The sequence below is a fragment of the Triticum urartu genome, chromosome 2A (assembly GCF_056163025.1).
Source record: "Triticum urartu cultivar PI428250 chromosome 2A, HENAU_Tu73, whole genome shotgun sequence".
Taxonomy (NCBI): Eukaryota; Viridiplantae; Streptophyta; class Magnoliopsida; order Poales; family Poaceae; genus Triticum; species Triticum urartu.
In genome coordinates, this window is record NC_141874.1 from 566,588,884 (window position 1) to 566,608,136 (window position 19,253).

The window sequence follows — 19,253 nt, forward strand, 5'->3', positions numbered from 1 at the left end:
TGTATCCATTCTCGATTAAAGCACGGAGAGTTAGGTTTATTATCTCCAGTTTGATGCTATCTTCTCCACGACTTGGTTCTTATGGATCTCCTCCAGGTCCTAGGCATCTTGTCTCTAGCTCTGCTCTCTATCGGTAGTAAAATCAGTACTTTGTCTTTGCCTGTCTCTGTCCATTCCTTCAACACTGATGGACTCGGAGTGGCATAACCCCTTTAATAAGAAGCATAAGACCTAAAGCGAGGAGATAGAATCGAAAGAATGATAGCAAGTTCTTTGAAAGTGGGAAGAAAGCCAAGGATACGGTGGTGTGTAGGGTCTTTCAAATCAATCAGGAAAGCGTGAGCTGAGAAGGAACACGGCTTTCCGCGCCTTGACAAGTGGATCTACCAAGAATAGCTTTTTCAGCCGTTACTTATTATATAATAGCTCGATCCGCTCACGCATGTGATTGATTTCTCCCCTCTCTTTCGAAAATCTTCCATTCGAACAGGAAGATTCCCTTCTCGCTGTGTATCCAGAACCTGAGGATGATGAGGATCTATAAAGGTTCTTTGATCGAGCTCTCGCTTCGGCTTCTTTTGTTGCCGAAGACCAGGACCCGTCTTATTTGCTGAAAACCTGTCTGTTTAGGGACTCTTTCCTTTCAATGGACATACTTGCCTGGAACTGATTCTACCTTGAGAGCGCTTCCCTCTTTTCTGATTCCTTCCCTTTGACCACCGAAAATACAACTTCTAATAGCCATTTCTATTTTATAGATGTTTCAAACAAGTGATTTTACACTTTGATCCTTCCTGTCTTTCCCCGATAGAGGAGTTTGACCCTTCCACTTCTGCCTTTGCCCTTTGTACTTCTTCCCGCAATTGAGATCCCTGTTAAGGAAGAATATCTCGCTCGTGCTTTTTTTGCGAGGAAATCGCTCTACTTTTTCCAGCGATGAGTGATTGAGTAAGGTCTAATTCAATCTGTGTTATGACCTACCTTTTTTGATTGAAGTAAACGAGAGCTTTACTTCTTCTTTTCAAACCCTAAGGTTTGAGCTCGTCCTCGGGTCGGATTCGGATCCTTTTCTCTCTTTTGAAATTCCATAGATATAGATGTCTCGACTGCCGAATCCGAATCCTTAGAACAACTCGATTCCGTTGATTCACTGTCCATTTGTCCTTCAACCGGATTAATGGTCAACGACTTTGACAGCCTTTCCTTCACACAAGGTTTTTAATCCATCTCCCCCGCTTAGGGCAGTAAGGGGAAGTAGCGATATTCCGATTCCTTCGTGGGGAATCAACGAAGGCAGCCGCTCCAGCAGCTTTAGTACTTAAGTTAACGCCCCAGCCCTTATCCCGCGATGAGAAGGTAGATGCGGTAAGCCAACTCCTATCCTTCTTGCAGAAAGGGCATTCAATGCCATCTTCATTCCCTTCCTTGCTTCGAGGAGCAGGTCGAATAGTCAAAGAAGGGGATGGCTAATTCCAGGAATAGAGTAGCATTCTCAAGCACTACCCTCCATTTTTTTTTCAGTCCATATAAAACAGTCAATCTACCAGCAGCAGAGGCTGCAGATACATGTCCACCACCTGTTTATCTACTACCATAAGCGGGAGCAGTTGCAGGTAAAGAGTGTTGTGAGGGCTTTCATTTGCGCGTTAAGGGCAGTTTCTGTTATAGCACTAGAAATCTGTGCCGTTAGTCGAATGCTCGGAATGAAACAATGACTATTTCCTTGCTGGAACATAATGACAACCGCAGGAATTCGGAATAAGACATGTTAAGTTTCTCCTCTTTCTGTCTAATGACTACTATGACATGCCTAGACTATAACATTCCTACGGAGTGCTGCCCATAGATTACGGAACACTTGGCATATGTTGATTGAGTCCCGGGTATAGCTCCCTCACTCACTCTACTTTGAATCACGAATTAGCGTATGAAAAGCGGCGATCTTTCTCTATTTCTTCCTCTTCCACCAAAACAAACAAGTTGTTTTCGGGCGTCAGGCAAACTTAGTTCTTCGTTCCTCCGGTAATTGGATTGATATATAAGGATTGGGGTTGTCACCCGTATGCTTCTTATCTTTGGCTTCGAACAAGGGGAGTCCTTTCAAGCTTCATCAAATCCATGGCACAAGGTCTGTTTTTCATTATAGAATCGAGCAAGAATCGGATTGTGAATTAGGATTGTATGCAAGAAGGGATTCGGAAACAGGAAAGCGAGTCAAGTAATCCGAATACGTAGCCACTCTCATTCTAATGCTTATATCCAGAACTAGATCACCGAACAAAGGGACAGAACTACTGACTAAACTGTAGCGAGCTAATACCTAAACTTGAACTCTGAAATAGCACTCATTCATTCAATTATTTGAAGCTAAGGTGCGGGAAAAGAATACATAAGGTTAGATATGAACTAGTTGACTGTTCGATTGAGGGACTACGATGCATTTTACTCATGTTTTTATTCCATTCCAGGATTCATTCATATTCGACCATAACGAGACTCAATAACGAAACTAGGGCCCTTGCTTTCCCAACTGGAGCAGGAAACTTCCAACCAAATAGGAGGGACCCGGAAGAAGAGATAAATGACAACTATCTCTAGAGAATTGAAAAGAGGTGTGCGAACTATGTTATTGAATCGGCCATGAAAACCTAAAATGAAGGAATAGGGGGTCTGGGATAAGCATGTATTGGAGGCGGGTTTCCCAATAAGTCAATAGCTATCCTTCGCTATCTGGGGCTAGCTCACTCTATGAGATAAGTTTCATGTATGGTTCGAAGCAGTTAACTCCCTTTTAAGGAGCGATCGATCAGCCCCGACCATGACCGGTCTAGAATCTCTCTCATTGAGCTTCTCTTTTGCGCCTGCTTTCTTCTTGATTTATTGCAGCAGCTAGTCTCCCTTTTCCAAATTCGATTATAAGTGAAGTGAGTTATGTTTCAAGAAATTCCATCCATTTCATCGCCCAGAATAATACCCAGTCCTGCCAATCTCTACGACAATCTCTGGTTTAGTTTAGTTGATCTTTTTCTATTATGAAAAGCAAGGAAACACTAGTAATGGTGGAAACAGAACTTAGAAATCTAAGGCTGAAGGCTAGTTTCATTAACGAGTCTCACCTATTTCTTACTTCCCCTACCAGCCCTACCTACATCACCTTTCATATGGAACAGGCATGCTTTAGTGATGGGGCTAGCCGCTTTCACAAGAAATCAAACCAAACAAAGACACTTAGCATAGGAGTAGATTAGGGCATCTAGTGCTCTGTTCATCGTCTGAGGACTCTAAGGTGCCAAGGGAAATAGCTCCATCCCATTGGATATCCCTAGCCTTGGTGGATCAGTGCAGTGAGAAAAAACTCTTCCATTCTATCTATGGTAGATAAAGGAGCTTCAAAGCCGTAGCCATCCTCATGGCCTTTTCACTCTACAGCCGTTGCACTTTTTTTATTAAATGAAATAGTTCGTTTTCTCGCTCTTAACTCGAAAGTACTAACTAAATAGGGGCACGGAGAAATAAAGAAGTGTGGGGGAGAAGCAGCCGAGCTCATTCCCTTCCATTCCTGCTCTATAGTAGGGGTTATGTCCCCCTTTCCTAGTGAGAGCAATACGCAATGCTGCTACGAATAGAGATAGTGCCCTATCCACTGCAAAACGGTACTCTGCTTCAACCACACGGTATGGCTCCCTCATTTCAAACCAAGCTGTAGACCGAGTAGGAAACAGCTAAAGGTTCCGGTCCAAAGGTAAGAAGATCCGTTGGTTGGAAATCCGTATCAATTGTTACTGGTTCTCCCGTTCTTGGTACTGTGTCATGTGACTCTAAAGCCCCAACTAGGCTAGATCGAGATCTTGGTCCTTGCTAGGCTTACTCGCGTAAATAACCCCCATGTCTTAGGTGTTCTCCGGGGTAAGCGAGTCAGTACAATCGGTTGCACAACCGTCCAGTCCATATCATAATTGTCATAATCAATCATATCAGTAGGTGGCATACTTGCCTGCTCAAGTCCATCTACTATGGATGTGGGCTTGGACCAAGCCATCCCCAAACACTGAACCGGATCTTGAAAACGGGACTGAACTGAATCCGACTTCTTGGTAGCCCAGTGGCTTTTGGTCCCCATCGGAAAGTGCTGAATGGATTGCTCCTTGCCCAACGACAAAAAGAAAGAAATTTAGGAGAGGATTGATAGGTTTAAGCATTCAGGGCTGGTCGCTCTTATGGATACCTGTGAGCTAGAGTCGGGAATCGAAAAGGAGACAACGGAAGCCGTACAGATCTAGTTGGGAATGCTGTTCATGCAGTGGAGAGCGTAAATGACCGGCCCTTGAGGCGCGAGTAGACTTATCATATAGAAAGGAAAGAGATAAGTGGAGGGAGGATGGTTTGATGATAGCCAAGATCTCCATCTCATTTGTCACTCTCGTATTCTTAATAGGAATCGGCAAGCAGATACAACCACTAGGCCATTGCCATTCGACTAGTCTATCAGAGTATCCTACGAAGTCAGGTCCAGTAGGCGCAGGATGCGCTAAGCCATTCGATCTTCCTGCTGGTGGTCCACCATAGAGCTCCTATGTAGCCGTTTGTTTTCTCGCTTAACTAATTTGTATGAGGCGATACAGCTGAGATCAGCCAACGGTTCGAGCACTTAGCACAATGTGCCACTTAACCGGACGAGCGCAAGACCGGGTCTACCTACCTTATGACATTTATGAAAAACGAACGTTGTATTAAGGGGTTTCTATCAGTTAGTAACAAAGCCGGCAGTATCCTTGAATTCAGGGGTCAGCTACGGGAGGTATGTCTCCATGTGTGCCGAAGAAGCGTCTATCATTATACGCTGTTTATCCAATCCAAAACTGATTCGTTTAGTTGGTAGAACCCACGCCAATATCATATTGACTCTCTCTCATCCAATAAGAGTTTCCGAGAGTTACTTTATTCAAATTCTCTCCTTTCCAAAGCTCCACAAGGAAAAAAGAGTAATAGGACAACAATATTGCTTTCATTTATTTTGAGTTCTTTCTTTGTTGAGATGGAAATCGACGTTCTTTTGAAAAGGGCTAGGTAGTTTGCGCGCAGGCAAAACTTCTTCATGAAAGGTCAAAAATAGACTTGGATTTCATGGGTTTCTTAATGACTAGTCGTTCGTTTGAAGCCTTAAGAAACCGGCAGAGAAAGCGGCAGTTTTTTTTTCCGAATGACCTTATTTCGAGAATCAACTAACCGACAAATCCGTAGCCCAGGTGATTCGCTGCCTCCCTCTCGCCAAAATGGGATGAATCTTCTCATGCAGCTTTTTGATTATTCAGGGCGCAGCGAAGCCAATTTCCATCAAGGCAAGGGGGTAAATAAGGGGGAAGAGGAGTTGTAACGATAGAAAAGAGAAATGACTATAAGGAACCAACGATTCTCTCTTCTTAAACAACCTATATACTCCACACTTAACCAGCATTTGATAGATTATCCAACCCCGAGCAATCTTAGTTATTGGTGGGGGTTCGGTTCGTTAGCAGGTATTTGTTTAGTCATTCAGATAGTGACTGGCGTTTTTTTAGCTATGCATCACACACCTCATGTGGATCTAGCTTTCAACAGCGTAGAACACATTATGAGAGATGTTGAAGGGGGCTGGTTGCTCCGTTATATGCATGCTAATGGGGCAAGTATGTTTCTCATTGTGGTTCACCTTCATATTTTTCGTGGTCTATATCATGCGAGTTATAGCAGTCCTAGGGAATTTGTTCGGTGTCTCGGAGTTGTCATATTCCTATTAATGATTATGACAGCTTTTATAGGATACGTACCACCTTGGGGTCAGATGAGCTTTTGGGGAGCAACAGTAATTACAAGCTTAGCTAGCGCCATACCAGTAGTAGGAGATACCATAGTGACTTGGCTTTGGTGTGGTTTCTCCGTGGACAATGCCACCTTAAATCGTTTTTTTAGTCTCCATCATTTACTCCCCCTTATTTTAGTAGGCGCCAGTCTTCTTCATCTGGCCGCATTGCATCAATATGGATCAAATAATCCATTGGGTGTACATTCTGAGATGGATAAAATTGCTTCTTACCCTTATTTTTATGTAAAGGATCTTGTAGGTCGGGTAGCTTCTGCTATCTTTTTTTCCATTTGGATTTTTTTTGCTCCTAATGTTTTGGGGCATCCCGACAATTATATACCTGCTAATCCGATGACCACCCCGCCTCATATTGTGCCGGAATGGTATTTCCTACCGATCCATGCCATTCTTTGCAGTATACCTGACAAAGCGGGAGGTGTAGCCGCAATAGCACCAGTTTTTATATCTCTCTTGGCTTTACCTTTTTTTAAAGAAATGTATGTGCGTAGTTCAAGTTTTCGACCGATTCACCAAGGAATATTTTGGTTGCTTTTGGCGGATTGCTTACTACTAGGTTGGATCGGATGTCAACCTGTGGAGGCACCATTTGTTACTATTGGACAAATTCCTTCTGTCTTTTTCTTCTTGTTCTTTGCCATAACGCCCATTCCGGGACGAGTTGGAAGAGGAATTCCAAAATATTACACGGATGAGACTCATCGCACCGGATCCTTTTCCTGAAGCACCATCTATTGATTTCTTAAGGAAACGCATTAAAACGGTTCTTAGGTCCTGTCGAAATAAGTGCCCGGCGGATCGCCTATTACGCTCTACTTACTCGGATCTTCACCTTGAAACGGCGAGCGCGGAGAAACGGATCAAAATCGCCCAGGTCCTCGCGGATATGTCCAAGCGAGGCCAATATTTTAGGAGTAACAAAAGGGAGCAGCCCCATACCGACTTGATTATTCAAATCTGCGATTGGGAGCGGGATCACCTACGAAAAAGAAATTCACTGGTGTGGGTTTCTTTGCAGAAACCGAGGCCCCTACTTTCCTTCTAAGGGTAAGTCGGGGGAAAGAAGAGCGGGAACGAGGGCTTCTTTCACTGTTTCCCTAAGTTCAAAAGTGAATGTGGAAACGCTGTCTATGGTCTGGTTATAGCATCCCCTTTCTCAATTCCTTTCTGGTCAATAAGGATGGTTATAGCCAGCTTAGAAGGGAATTCTAAATGTAAGAAGTTGCTGGATGGTTTGCTCCAATGAAGAGGTACACCTAGGTAGGAGGGAGGGAGCTTTCCCACTTTGCAGACGAGTAGTTCTGCCGCTCCGCGTTGGATAGGAAAGGGGTGGAGAAGGTTCATTTATCAGGAATCTACTTGTTGCATAATGCACATGCCACAAACGATAAAGTGGAAGCACACTCAGATGAAGAGGATGGTGAATTGATCAATAATCCCATGTCTTGGGGGGGGGGGGGGGGGGGGGGGGGCTAGCCTTGTCCACCCAGGGGTGTCCAAGGACATGCCATTGGGGGCGCCAGTGCGACGCTTCTTGTGTCTCCGGCGACGCGTGCGGCTTGAATCCACAGGATCATCACCAGACCGGCCTCGCCACTAGCGTCTCCGCTAACATCGTTGCGGTCATCAGCAGGTGCTGCTTGGATCACCATGTCTTGCAGGGAAATGGAGCCGACGACGCGGATGTTGACTAGGTACGTCAGAGTGTTGCTAGGGCAGGGATCATCTCCATGATATCCAAGACAATGCGAGCTCGCGTCTGCTCGCCGGGTCGCTGGTGCGTGTTATCAACCGGAAGACTTCGAGATTGGCTCGCGAGCACATGTCTGGGTGTAGTTGCTCGAACGAGCAGCCTGCGCCAAGGAGGTGCTCGGCCATGTAAACATGTCATGCATGGGCAGGGATGCCACAAAGCTCAAGCTCGACACGGTGATCCAACCTGTTCTGGTTGGCGTGCGCTAGCCTGCCAAGGCCGGAGAGAGAAGGTGAAACTCGGGTCGCTGATGAAGTGTTCGTCGGCGAGGCGGCCATGCGCGGGCTTGGAGTTGAAGAGGATGAGGAAGTCCTTTGGGTTGTGGATGTGGCCGGAGAAATCGCCAGGGAGGAGCTCTAGGGAGTTATCGAGGACTATCTCCACCTGCTCCATGGACACCGTCGGCCTGGTACCCATGATAGAGACGATCATGGTGTGCTGCAGGACCCTCTCGGTCTCCTCGATCTCGATGGAGCCGGACACGATGACCCGTGCTGGCTGAGGGGGCAAAGGTGATAGAGGAGTGTTGCGTGCAGCCTGCTGCATGGCAGTGGTGTCGTCGTTCCCTGCACCAGTACGCGAGCTTCGGTGCGGTCCTGGGCATGCGTCTTCGGCGTGCAATCTCGAGAGCGATGGCCTGAGAGTAGGCAACAACGACACATGGTTTTGTTAGGGCAGCCACGTGTTGGATGGCCATGCTCGTGGCCGTGGAAACAGAGGCTTTTCTCCTCATCTAGTGTGGGGCTGCAATAGCTTGGATGGGCCTCGTCAGCGCGTCGAGGGCGGCGCTGTTGGTGGCTTTTGCGCCTGGGCCTCTCGTAGCCATCGGCGTCTGGCCCGCGAGGCGTAACGCTGTGGACCTCAGAGCGGGGGCTGAGGCAGGTGGAGGTGTGGGCATGACGAGGGTTGGGTGCCACGACCGCGGGCTAAAGCAACGGCGACGGGGCTGGGGAGGGGCGCAAGGTAGGGAGCGGGCAAGCTCGCTGTAGCCGCGCGAGGCTGAGCTGGAAGACCCGTCCTCGGTGGCCAGCCAGCGATCCTCGCGGTGGTGGTGGTCGCCACAATTGCCGTTGGAAGACATTGCGCCGAGGAGGGGAGGGCTACCGACGGGGTTTCGACGAAGCTAGAGGTAGGGGGCTAGGGTTAGGGCTCGAGGAGGTGGGAGCGGACCACGTTCTTTCGTTTTCTTTCCATGTTTTCTATCGCGGAAGCTATGCTGATTTGAGCCTGTTTACATCCCAGCGATCCCCTTCCTAACTTATAGGCAGCTGATTGGGTGATGCATGTTTTAGCGTTGTTCTAGTGATGCTTCCCTATTGTTCTGCATTAAATTGACATATGGATATGTTTTTCTGTGCAACCATATAGCAATTTTAAGTAGATTTTGCTAGAGGTTACTTTCATCACTAGTGGTAGCCAACTTATCATATTAAGTAACTTAAATTTGACAGACATTGAGTTGCCGATGATGGAAGAAGTTATTTTCGCAACTGGTCGTGATAGTTACCCCCTCCGTCCCAAAAAAGATGTCTCAGATTTGTCAAAATTTGGATGTATCTATACACTAAATTGTGTCTAATACATCCAAATTTAGACAACTTTGCGACATCTTTTTTGGGACAGAGGGAGTATAAACTTACCGTTACCTCATTCAACTAGTAGATGCAGGTTGGGAGGTTTGGGTTATATTACACACTTGAACAATCCTTGTTGATTGTTTCACCTTCCTTAATGTTTCACATTCATGCACCAACTAATGAATAAATAGAAATGTGCTGAGTGATTCTCAGGATGTCTTTGTGCGATCTTGTTCCTTTCAGAAACAGAATTTAGTTGGTGATTATCCCTTTTGGTTGAATCAACTGTGCTTCCCTTGTTGGCTTGTTGGGGCTTATATCACATCACTTCCTTTCTAATACTACACGACACAGTATTGTAAGCAGCAAATGTGCATATAACAGCGCCTTATTGACTGTTTGCATGCTTCGAGTTTGATAATTATTGGGGCGAAATTATTATTGTGTGACAATGATGAGCTGTTCCTTGTAAGATGTTTGTGAGCCTAGGAGTACTAATTGTTGGAGTATGTTGCTAGTAAGATCAGTAGTTCATCTATATATTTCGAAATGACCATGTATACCTGGAGCAGTTTGTAGAATTATGACTGGATGATCTTAAATTAAGTGGGATTGACTAATAAATGTTTGTCTGTTTCCTTGATAAGCAAATTTTAAGTTGTGTTCTCAATTATTTTTGTCAGGCTGCACTGATGCTACCAAGACTAACAACCATTATATAACTTTTAGAATTATATAGCTCGAAAAAACATGAGCTTTATCAAATACATGCCCTGCTATTATTAATTGCTTGTGCTGTACCCTTGAAGGAAGGGACGCCACCGCAGAGCACGCCATTATGGCAGGAGGATTGGCCGTGGCGGCCAGTGAAGACTTATCAGGTAAATTGCTGATTTTGCTTACATGTGTCGTAGTTGCAATTTGTGGATGGCGCTGATTTTTTTTGCATAGTTGTGTCGGGTGCGGTGTAGTTTAATTGTAACAATCAATTAGATGACTACTTGGTGATCTAGAACCAGTAACTGAAGACATGTTTTATGCGAGGCTTAACAGTTTATTTCAAAATATATTTTTCATTCCTACAATACATGATTTTCTGTTCATTTGAAGCATTAATGAGGCGACTAATACATCTAATTACATAATTAGCCTGCAATATTTCGGATGATGTTTGTCGTTTATCTCTGTTTACTTGTGTATCTAAGAGTGTTCATGTGTCAGGAAAATTATGAGTCAGTTGAGAGTAGTCCATTTTTTGTAGCTTTTGATCCTAGTCTACTTTTGGCCTGTTATTCTTCTTTTATAGAGGCCACGATGGGCTTTGGTTTGCGGAAAACATTTATTTTGTTCTCATATATAGTTAGAAACAGTGGCAGACCAAGGATTCGGGTACGACCAGGGCTAAATCCTGCTGGCAAAAAAGTAAAAATCCTAAAAGTAAAAAAAAACATACCATGTCATCTTAATTGACACTATATTACATTCGATCATATGATATTTTTAAAAATTCTTTCTGAAATCTCATAGTATGGTTTGTTGCTAATTTCATAGAAAAATTGTGACCAACTGGTTAGCGCAGAATTAATAGAAAATACTCCCACCTACAAGTATTTCAAATATTTAAACGTATCTCTTCAACTGGCTTGTGAAGGCTACTATCTGCGAGAATGCCATCTAGATTAAACTCAACACCAGGATTCCTGATTGACCACAATGATTAGAATGTCTTGTTGTGGCTGAGTGTCTAGTCGGCCCAACCAACCATCTGGTTTCTGTCCACATATATTTGGAATACCTGAGCCCAGAATTGGCAAATTGTGAAGCTGATGAAACTTAAGATGACATTTGTCGTGATTAGAAAGATTCTAACATCTTTGCTCAATTCATCTTCTATGTCTACGTTGTCAGATTGAATAAAACCAGTTAATCAAAGTGTCTAACCCCTAATATCAGTATTTGGAAATAGTAATCAAATAAGAGGAAACGATTGGAAAGGCAAACAATTACCTAAAAACCAAGAGCACCAAATAAGACACCAGCCGCTCGTTGGAGGCGACGAGCCCATAATTCCAGCGGAACGCCGGAGTGTGGGATGGAGGCAACGGGCGTGGGGCTGCGCAGTGCGCTGTGAACAAATTAATTGACAACCTGGTTGTTGTTAGCCCTTGGCCTTCCGACTCCTTAACACGGGTTAAACTCCTGCGAATTGCAATTTTCAGTAAAAAATCTGAATGGGTTACCAGTACTACACGGGCCCAGACCAGGGCTGCAGCCCTGGCTGCTGGGTACACAGTTCCGCACCTGGTTAAAATTACACTGACAATAGCCCATACCGTCTACTATCTAGGTCGGATACTCTGACTGCTAGTTTCTTAATCTGTGCAAGTTTCAGTTGCTGTATTGATACTTCATGCCAAAATGAAACTCCATGTGTCTAGTTGCTTTTATTTGCCTCATAGGCCCAAAACTTCCAACTGACAAGTTTTTTTTAATCTTCTTAACTGGACAGGTCTGCGTGAACCCGAGTTTTGAAGGAAGACTTTTACTATTTTGGAAGAGTCAAGTAATGATAGAGGTGGTAATTTTGTGGATGCAGTGGTGTAATCCAACGGTTGAGATGCAATGATTAATTAACTTGTCCTAAAAACAATTAAGCAACTTGTATGAGAATTATGGGACGCGTGGCTCCTCTGGGGACTATATAACGTGGGAGGATGGGTGGCACGCTACCAAAAACCCTATTTTCTTTGTCTTGTCTATTTTCCTGCTTTTCCTTGTTCTTTAGCTTTTCTTTTTTTCCCAGCAAGATATCACTGTTTGGGCCTGAACCGCTAGGCGCTAGCTGCCCAGCTCAATCCTAGCAGCGGAGACTGCCACGGGGCCGGCCCTGAGGGAGGGCGCTGGCCTGGGCCCCCAAAACCAACTGGGGCGTATGCAGTGAGGTGGCGGCGCCATTAGATGCAAATTTGTCTGTCGTGCTGTTGGAGACGATGGAGGAAGCTGGAATCTGGAATCGTTACATCTTACTAATGGGCTGAAACTTGGCCCTTTTTTCCTAGCATGGGCTGTTTCTCCTTTTGTTGGCAAGGAGGGCAACGAGGAGTGGGGCCTATGGGACAGACACAAGCGATCCAGGAATTTCAGCACAAAATTGATGTATTTTCTTCGGCTCAAAAACCAATGGAGGCATTTCTCGTTCCATTTTTCTCTAAAAACAATTCAAACCAATCTAATGTTGAGTGCTCTAATCTATATCTATACCTAATAATAAAGGCACTAAGATTTCTCCTTGTACGTCATTTTTGGACGATTTTACCCCTATTAGTTCAGAGAAATATCATAGACTGCCACCGATAAGTGAGGCTCGTACCGGTTTGGCATTTTTCCCCTAGTCGTCTATCGTTTTGGTCGGTGGAAGCGGATGTAGGGCCGGACACAGAGGTGCCACCGGGGAGCTCCGCCGAGCAGTTAGAAGTCGGTCAGAGAAAGCGGACTTCAAAGAGGTAGGGTCGACGTGGAGGCTCCCGAGAAAGGGGGCCCGGAAGAGGCGGATGTCGAGGAGGCAAGGCCTCCCGAAGGGATTTGTTGGATGTGGACATCGCCCATCGCTGCTGGGCCTCGCCACCGGGGCAAGCTCCTCGTGTGCGGCAGGAGAACGGCAGGCGGGATTAGGAACACAGGGAGGGGTGCGCAGCTTGGAATTGTGGGGCGGTTATTTGCAGGGAGCCAGCGACTGCGGCATCAAGCCAGATCCGGTGGATCTCCGTGAGGCAAGCGGCGACATTGAGGGAGACAACAAAGGTGACATTGAGGGGCTCGATGCCGTTTGCCTCTCTTCTGTGTCCGGACCACACAACTCTCCTTTCCCAACACGCAATCGGGTTCACAGGTGCTCGATTCATCAGCAAAAGGGGAGAGAAGGATGTGAGTTGTGGGAGGAGCCCCCGTGTGGACCAGATTGCGGACGGAGGGAGGCCCAACCCAACGCCGGCGTCTGGAAAAGAACATCAGCGACGTTGGCGCCTTCGTCGAGCGGCCGAGGCCGCGGAGTAGTCCAACCTGCGGTCGAGGTCCAGGAAGGATCATACGACCGTGGAGCTCCTCGTCGATTTGAACAGGCGGAGGCCTAGGATGTGCAGCCGCAGTGCCGCCGGCAGTAAACGTCGCAGTGCCTCAGGCGGGAACCAGATGCTCCTATGTGCGCGTGGAAGAGGTCCAGGATCCATCCGCGCATGCTAGCTATCTTGGAATATATCGGTACAGATCCCAAATGTTTTGTTGATTGAATCAGACAAATTTGTATATTCTAATTTATAGTGCGAGAATTGGAGTTCACCGAATGTGCAAACCAAAGATGCAAATTTTTAGAGACTTCTCCAAATTCACATGATAGTCAAATTTGACACATCCGTTGGCTAGGATTATGATGGGCGATCAAAGTTTAGCGCATCTTTTTTATCGCGCCAGTTTTGCACCAAAAGTTCATATATTTTTTTCGTGGCAGCGCATGGGCAAATTTGCTAGTTGTTCTCAAATGAGCAACAACTAACCCTAGTGCGATAAACCTGGTGTGCCAGATTTTAAAGAGCTAGGGTGGCATCAAGTCAAATGTAAGACAATGGAGTAACCATCAGGAGATGGGGGTAGACAATAGTTTGGCAAAGACCGTAACTTTGATCTAAACCCAAAAAGAATAATAGGTCAAATGCCCATCAGCTAACCCTTTGTTGGCATGCCACAGAACAACCATATCGTTCTTTGCCGGACGCCAACCAACAGTATAGCTCACCACCAGAAGGTCACGATAATAGACGCCGCATTATAGCACCCGCATGTAGCATAATTTTTTCATAATTATTTATTTAATTGGTAGATTGATTTCACTGAAATGCACATCACAATTTTGGCGTGACATACCTATTGGCGAAATGCTATGTCCGCCACTGCAGTCGGAACATGTTCTAATTGGAAACGACATATGGTTTTCTATGGTATAATCATTGCCTGGCGTGTGTGAGTTGCCTCCGTATTCGTCTCTCAAGAAGCCAAGTCCGCTCTCGCTTGTCCAGCATCCTTGGTGAGAGGGATGCCGAGGCGGCGAGGCACAGCTCTGGCGGTACGACGAGGCACAGCTCTGGCTGTACGACGAGGCGCACTACCAGCTGGAGATGCAGAACAGGCGCGCACACCATGACGAGATCGACGACGAGCATGTGGAGATCGAGTTGTGCGTGTTGGCGCAGATGATCGTGCAGGAGCTGGCGCAACAGGAATCCCAGTCCTACACGATTCAAGAGACCGGGGAGGCAAACCGCTTGGCACTGCTATGGACAGACGAGGAGGAGAGCGCGCGCTGGCAGGCAGCCATGGATGAGAAGCGGCATCAGAGGAAGGCCGAGGAGGCAAATGCGTGCTGGAAGGCAGCCCTGGAGGAGGGGCAGCAACAGAGGGAGACCATCAGCCATGCTCGCATTGACGCGGCCATCTAGAGGGTGCGCCGTGCCATAGGCCAGGGGCACATCGACGAATCCCGCGACGAGGGTGGCCACAGAGGCCGAGCTGACGACGACATGTAGGCTCGGCCACCGTAGGGAGGATGGCTGGCGACGAGTTGGCTGGGCCGTCGAAGGGCCCCGGGCGTAGAATCTAGTACCCAGTAGTTTCAGCAAAACTTTTTAACTATGCCTATTAATTGAACTAGTTATATGAATTGTGATCACCGGAAGACGGACCCGAACGCAGAGTCGCGGGCCGTTCGCGCGCGTCCGCCAGCCCGAGCCAGCTTTGGGTCCGTTTGCGTCGAGTCACAGACCGTGTGTCGGCTATCCGCCTGTCTGAACGGAAAGAAACGGATGCTTCCGGTCGATATGCATGGAGATGCCTAAATAAAGGAACATCGTGACCATAAGCTGCAGTCCATGAATTGGCACTGGATGAGATTGCTGGAACTAAGAGTTCCCACTCGAGGAGGTTTGATACAGTGCATGAAAGTTTCCGAGAGCGAGAAAATGGTTTATTCGCTTGGTGGCCGGCCTCCCGAAATTCTCAACGGTGCTAGACATGAACCACTCGGTCACTCTGATGTTGCATCATGGGCCTGGAAGAGGACTACATGAACGATGTCCTCTTGCGCAACATGGGATGCAGTACGAAGATGAACTCCCCATGGATTGGCATATGAAATATTTGGGTCGAAGAAGGGATGGGGAGCAGACGGACTGAGTTGTTGCGAAGATTAGGTGTCGGTGAAGACTGAAGACTATAGATGCAACTCGGATGGAATGTCCGCTTCCCGTAATATACTACCCACCGGTATTTACGCGATTATAGCTAGGGACACGAGTTATCCGACCTGAAACCTCACTGAAGACGAACAGTGCATGCGAGTTGGCCTAATAATCACGAGCAGTGTCCCGCTTGCATTAATTAATACGGTGTACATGTACGTATATGGACGGCGTGACCCCACGGTTCTCCACCGTAATTCTCACCAAGCCAGTAAGTACTATCGCTTACTACATTTTGTTATCATTTTAACATAGACCACACACATAGATCTCGCCAGAAGAAATGAGATTAAACCAGATCTGGATGTTCATTTTAGTACTCCCTCCATTCCAAAATATAGTGCGCCTGCGCTTTCCGAGGTCCAACTTTGATCATAAATTTAACCAACGAGACCAACTGCGGCGGGAGAAAAAATTATATAATTGAAAACTTCTTTCGAATATGAATTCACTGATATAATTTTTGCTCCCGTCGTAATCGGTCTTGGTAGTTAATTTACGGTCAAAGTTGAAGCACGGAGATAGAGGAAGCACTACATTGTGGAATGGAGGGAGTACTACTAATCAACTGAATTTGCTATCCGGCCCTCACTCCCTAGGTACCCTAGGGCCAGGGTTTTTCTTTTCACCCCAATCTTGAATCTTAGGTGGCATCAAGTTTTTCTCTCTGATCTCAATTGGAACTGCACCCAAATCTCTACCAATACAGATTGTCATACACCTCGGAGAGAGATCTCATATGTCTATTAGCTTCCTCCTTTGGAAAACAATCACCGCTCCCACTAGCGTTGAATCCCCTGAGGACATCGCAATGGGAGCATTAGGAAGAATGTCATATTCGGAATGATATTGAGACCAATGTCAAATAGGGTCGATTTTTTTTTATTTTCTCCTATGGTTGCAGAACTATTGAATGAGGAATGCACGAGAGGCTAGGGTGCAAGTTGGAGCATACTCTCCGTGGTGCCCCTAAGCCAGCCCCCCTGTAAGTGTAACCCCATTCATAGGCGCCGTCTTCAAGAGCACTAGAATTGGTGGAATAAGTAGATTTAATATGTTTACTTTACTGTTTTTGGTTATATTCCTCCTCTTGGAAGGCCGAATGGCAAGTATGTTGCAAAGTCAATGCATAAGTGTGTAACTTAGTCGTGTTGAAATCTTTGGGCGTGTCCAACGTTTTGACCAAAAAATTGGAACATGTTTTGAGTAATTGTGAGTTCCATGTGTGCCAACTATTTTCTCAGATTTGAATTGATATGAGGATATTGTTTTCAGACTTTTTGCAAAAAAGAAAAGAAAAGGGGAGTAAACCATGGCATCTGCATGAATTGATGCACAAAACAGTTAAGTAATTTAGAATATTTCCACGGAAGCATTTCCCTAAGAGCATCCCCAGCCGAGCCCCCCAACCGGCCCCCAACGGGTTTGGGGGGTGCCGGGCGTGAAAATCGACCCAGTCGCACCCCCAACCGTTTTTTGACTGTCGGCCGACCCCGCTGAGAGCGCCGGCAACCCCGCTCCGCACCCGGTCCACAGGGGGTCTAGCGGGGGCGCCGGACGTCGAATTCAACAGAGTTACAAACTGTAGGCCCGCCTTGCCAGAGAGTGGGCTGGCTTTGGCAGGCGTTATCAGCCTGATGTTCCCAACTCCGGCGAGATAAACAAAATAACATAGATAGATTCGAGATAACCTAGATACAAACTACTACTAATAGACCTCGCCGCCGGCCTCCTACACCTCCTATTCGAGGTTCACGACGTCCACCTCCGGGGGCACCATGCGGAGCGGCTGGATGCAGACCACGCCGTCACCGTCGACGATGGGCTCGGGCACCCGCTCCTCCTCCTGCTCCTCTGGGAACGTCGTAGCGCGGCGCCGGATCACCCGCCGATGCGGAAGGTACCGACGACGCACGGAGGAGGCGTGACACGCGACTGGTGGAGGGGCACGAGGAGCGGCCGGAGTCGCTCGTCGGGCTACTCCTGGAGGCAGCGCCGGTTGGCCGGACACGAAGCCCCAGTGAGGAGGGAGGGGATGCGCTCCGCGGAGAGCACCCACCCGTTCGGCTGCACCGAGCCGATGCATGGCACCGGCTGCCGGTACTCCCAGAGGGCGAGGGCGTGCTTGGTGCGCAGGTTGTAGCGCGGTGTCGGCGTCCTCTTCTTCTTCCCCGACGACGAGCCTGCCGGAAGGGCGAGGAAGGTCTCGGGCTCGACGTCGCTTGCCATGGTGGAGGAGTGGAAGAGGAGTGGAAGAGGAGGGGAGTGAGCCTTCTGGGCGGCGACGCGCCCGTTTTATGCCTGGCCGCGCCGCGTGCCATTAACTCCGGCGTGGGGAGGCGAGCCGGCACGCGTCACTGACCTCGTCGTCGTTTCGTGTCGCCTGGGGAACCGGCAAGGTCATTTACTAAGTTTGACCACGCCTCCCCGGGTCGCTGCTAGGCGAGCCCCACTGGATCCCGCTGAACGTCGTTCATAACGGCCGTTGATGCGTGTGTTTGGGGGTTCTCGATGGGGGCGACGACCGGGAGACGCGCCGGACACGCACGGAAAACGCGCGCTGGTCCACCCTCAAATGAACGACCGGGCGACACGCCCGGTCGTCGTTTAAGGGTCACGGCTGAAGATGCTCTAAGATTCGCTCTTTTATTTGCACGCACTAGGATGTGGACATACTATGGACAAAGTCAAGGAAAAGCAGACCGATTATGTGTGAAAAAAAGGACAAATATGAGTGGCCTTGGATACGTTGATTTTTTTTGCACGTGAAGGTGTTTTGAAACTGTTTGTTTTCGCTATTATGGTTGGACAAAATTATGAGGATTCAAGACCACTTCGATGAGCGACAGTTTGAGAAAATCATCTTTCTAAAGAATTTTTTTGTTCCAACTGACTGAATTTAGGCTGAAAATAAATCAAAATTTCTGAAAAGGAGGAGAAATATTTGTTTCCAGAGGTCGGGGGCACTCCCATCCCACGAGACTGAACACGAGCTGACATATTGCAGCGAGCATGTCAGATCTATATAGCCTAACAAGAAAGCAATCAAGGATTCATACCAAAATCAAGTCTATGCCTGACTATGAAATTTAGGGATTAGCTTGTTCGTGAAGAAAACAGAAACATGATATTGCGATGTATTGCGATGGAAAGGCAAACCTTGATAGTCGTCCATTGATCGCCGCGCCTGCTGCCCGGACGGAGAGAAATCCGAAGATGTTGAAAGATGAACAACATGAAAGAGCAGGGCAAAGGGCTGCCGCTTGCACCTCTGCTCGATCTGCAGACGAGGGCCTGCCCACCGCCGGCTAGCTGGGCGAATCTTCAGCGATCTGGGATTGTAGATGGCGTGAGGCAGAGGATAAGAAAACGGGGAAAGAGAGAGAGAGCAGCAGGCCATAAATAATTGATCGTTATGTCAGCTGGACGTGACCTCCATCGGAAAGCACGGCTGCACAAGGGGTCGGCTCCCTCGCGGGCCCATGAGGTCAGTGGTTACAGGGTACTTACGTTGGTTCACCTCGGGAGTCACCAACTCGTCCCGACCAAGGAGCGATCTGAGATCTGACCCGTGATTTACCGGAACGGAAAGTAGAACCTGGCTGACGTCTCCGAGTACAATACCTGAGACCGGCGGCGGTGGCAGGCAAACTCGGACCAATAGGGCACGCTACCGGAGAGGCAATTCTACCTGTTTTTTTTTCTTTCTCTTGTAGGAGGAACGCTCATTTTATTTTGCAAAAAAATCAGCATTTTAAATACCCGTGAGATTTGAT

The 19,253-nt window shown here is 47.3% G+C and overlaps 1 long non-coding RNA gene across 1 annotated transcript; it reads right to left on the reverse strand.

Annotated features, from left to right (window-relative positions):
- Positions 1 to 10,716: 10,716 nt before the first annotated feature.
- LOC147985950 (uncharacterized) lies at positions 10,717 to 18,902 on the reverse strand. The gene is made up of 3 exons (XR_015615166.1): positions 18,637 to 18,902; positions 11,198 to 11,389; positions 10,717 to 10,985 (listed from the first exon to the last, which is right to left on the reverse strand). It is a non-coding gene; the product is annotated as an uncharacterized LOC147985950 (long non-coding RNA).
- Positions 18,903 to 19,253: the final 351 nt, after the last annotated feature.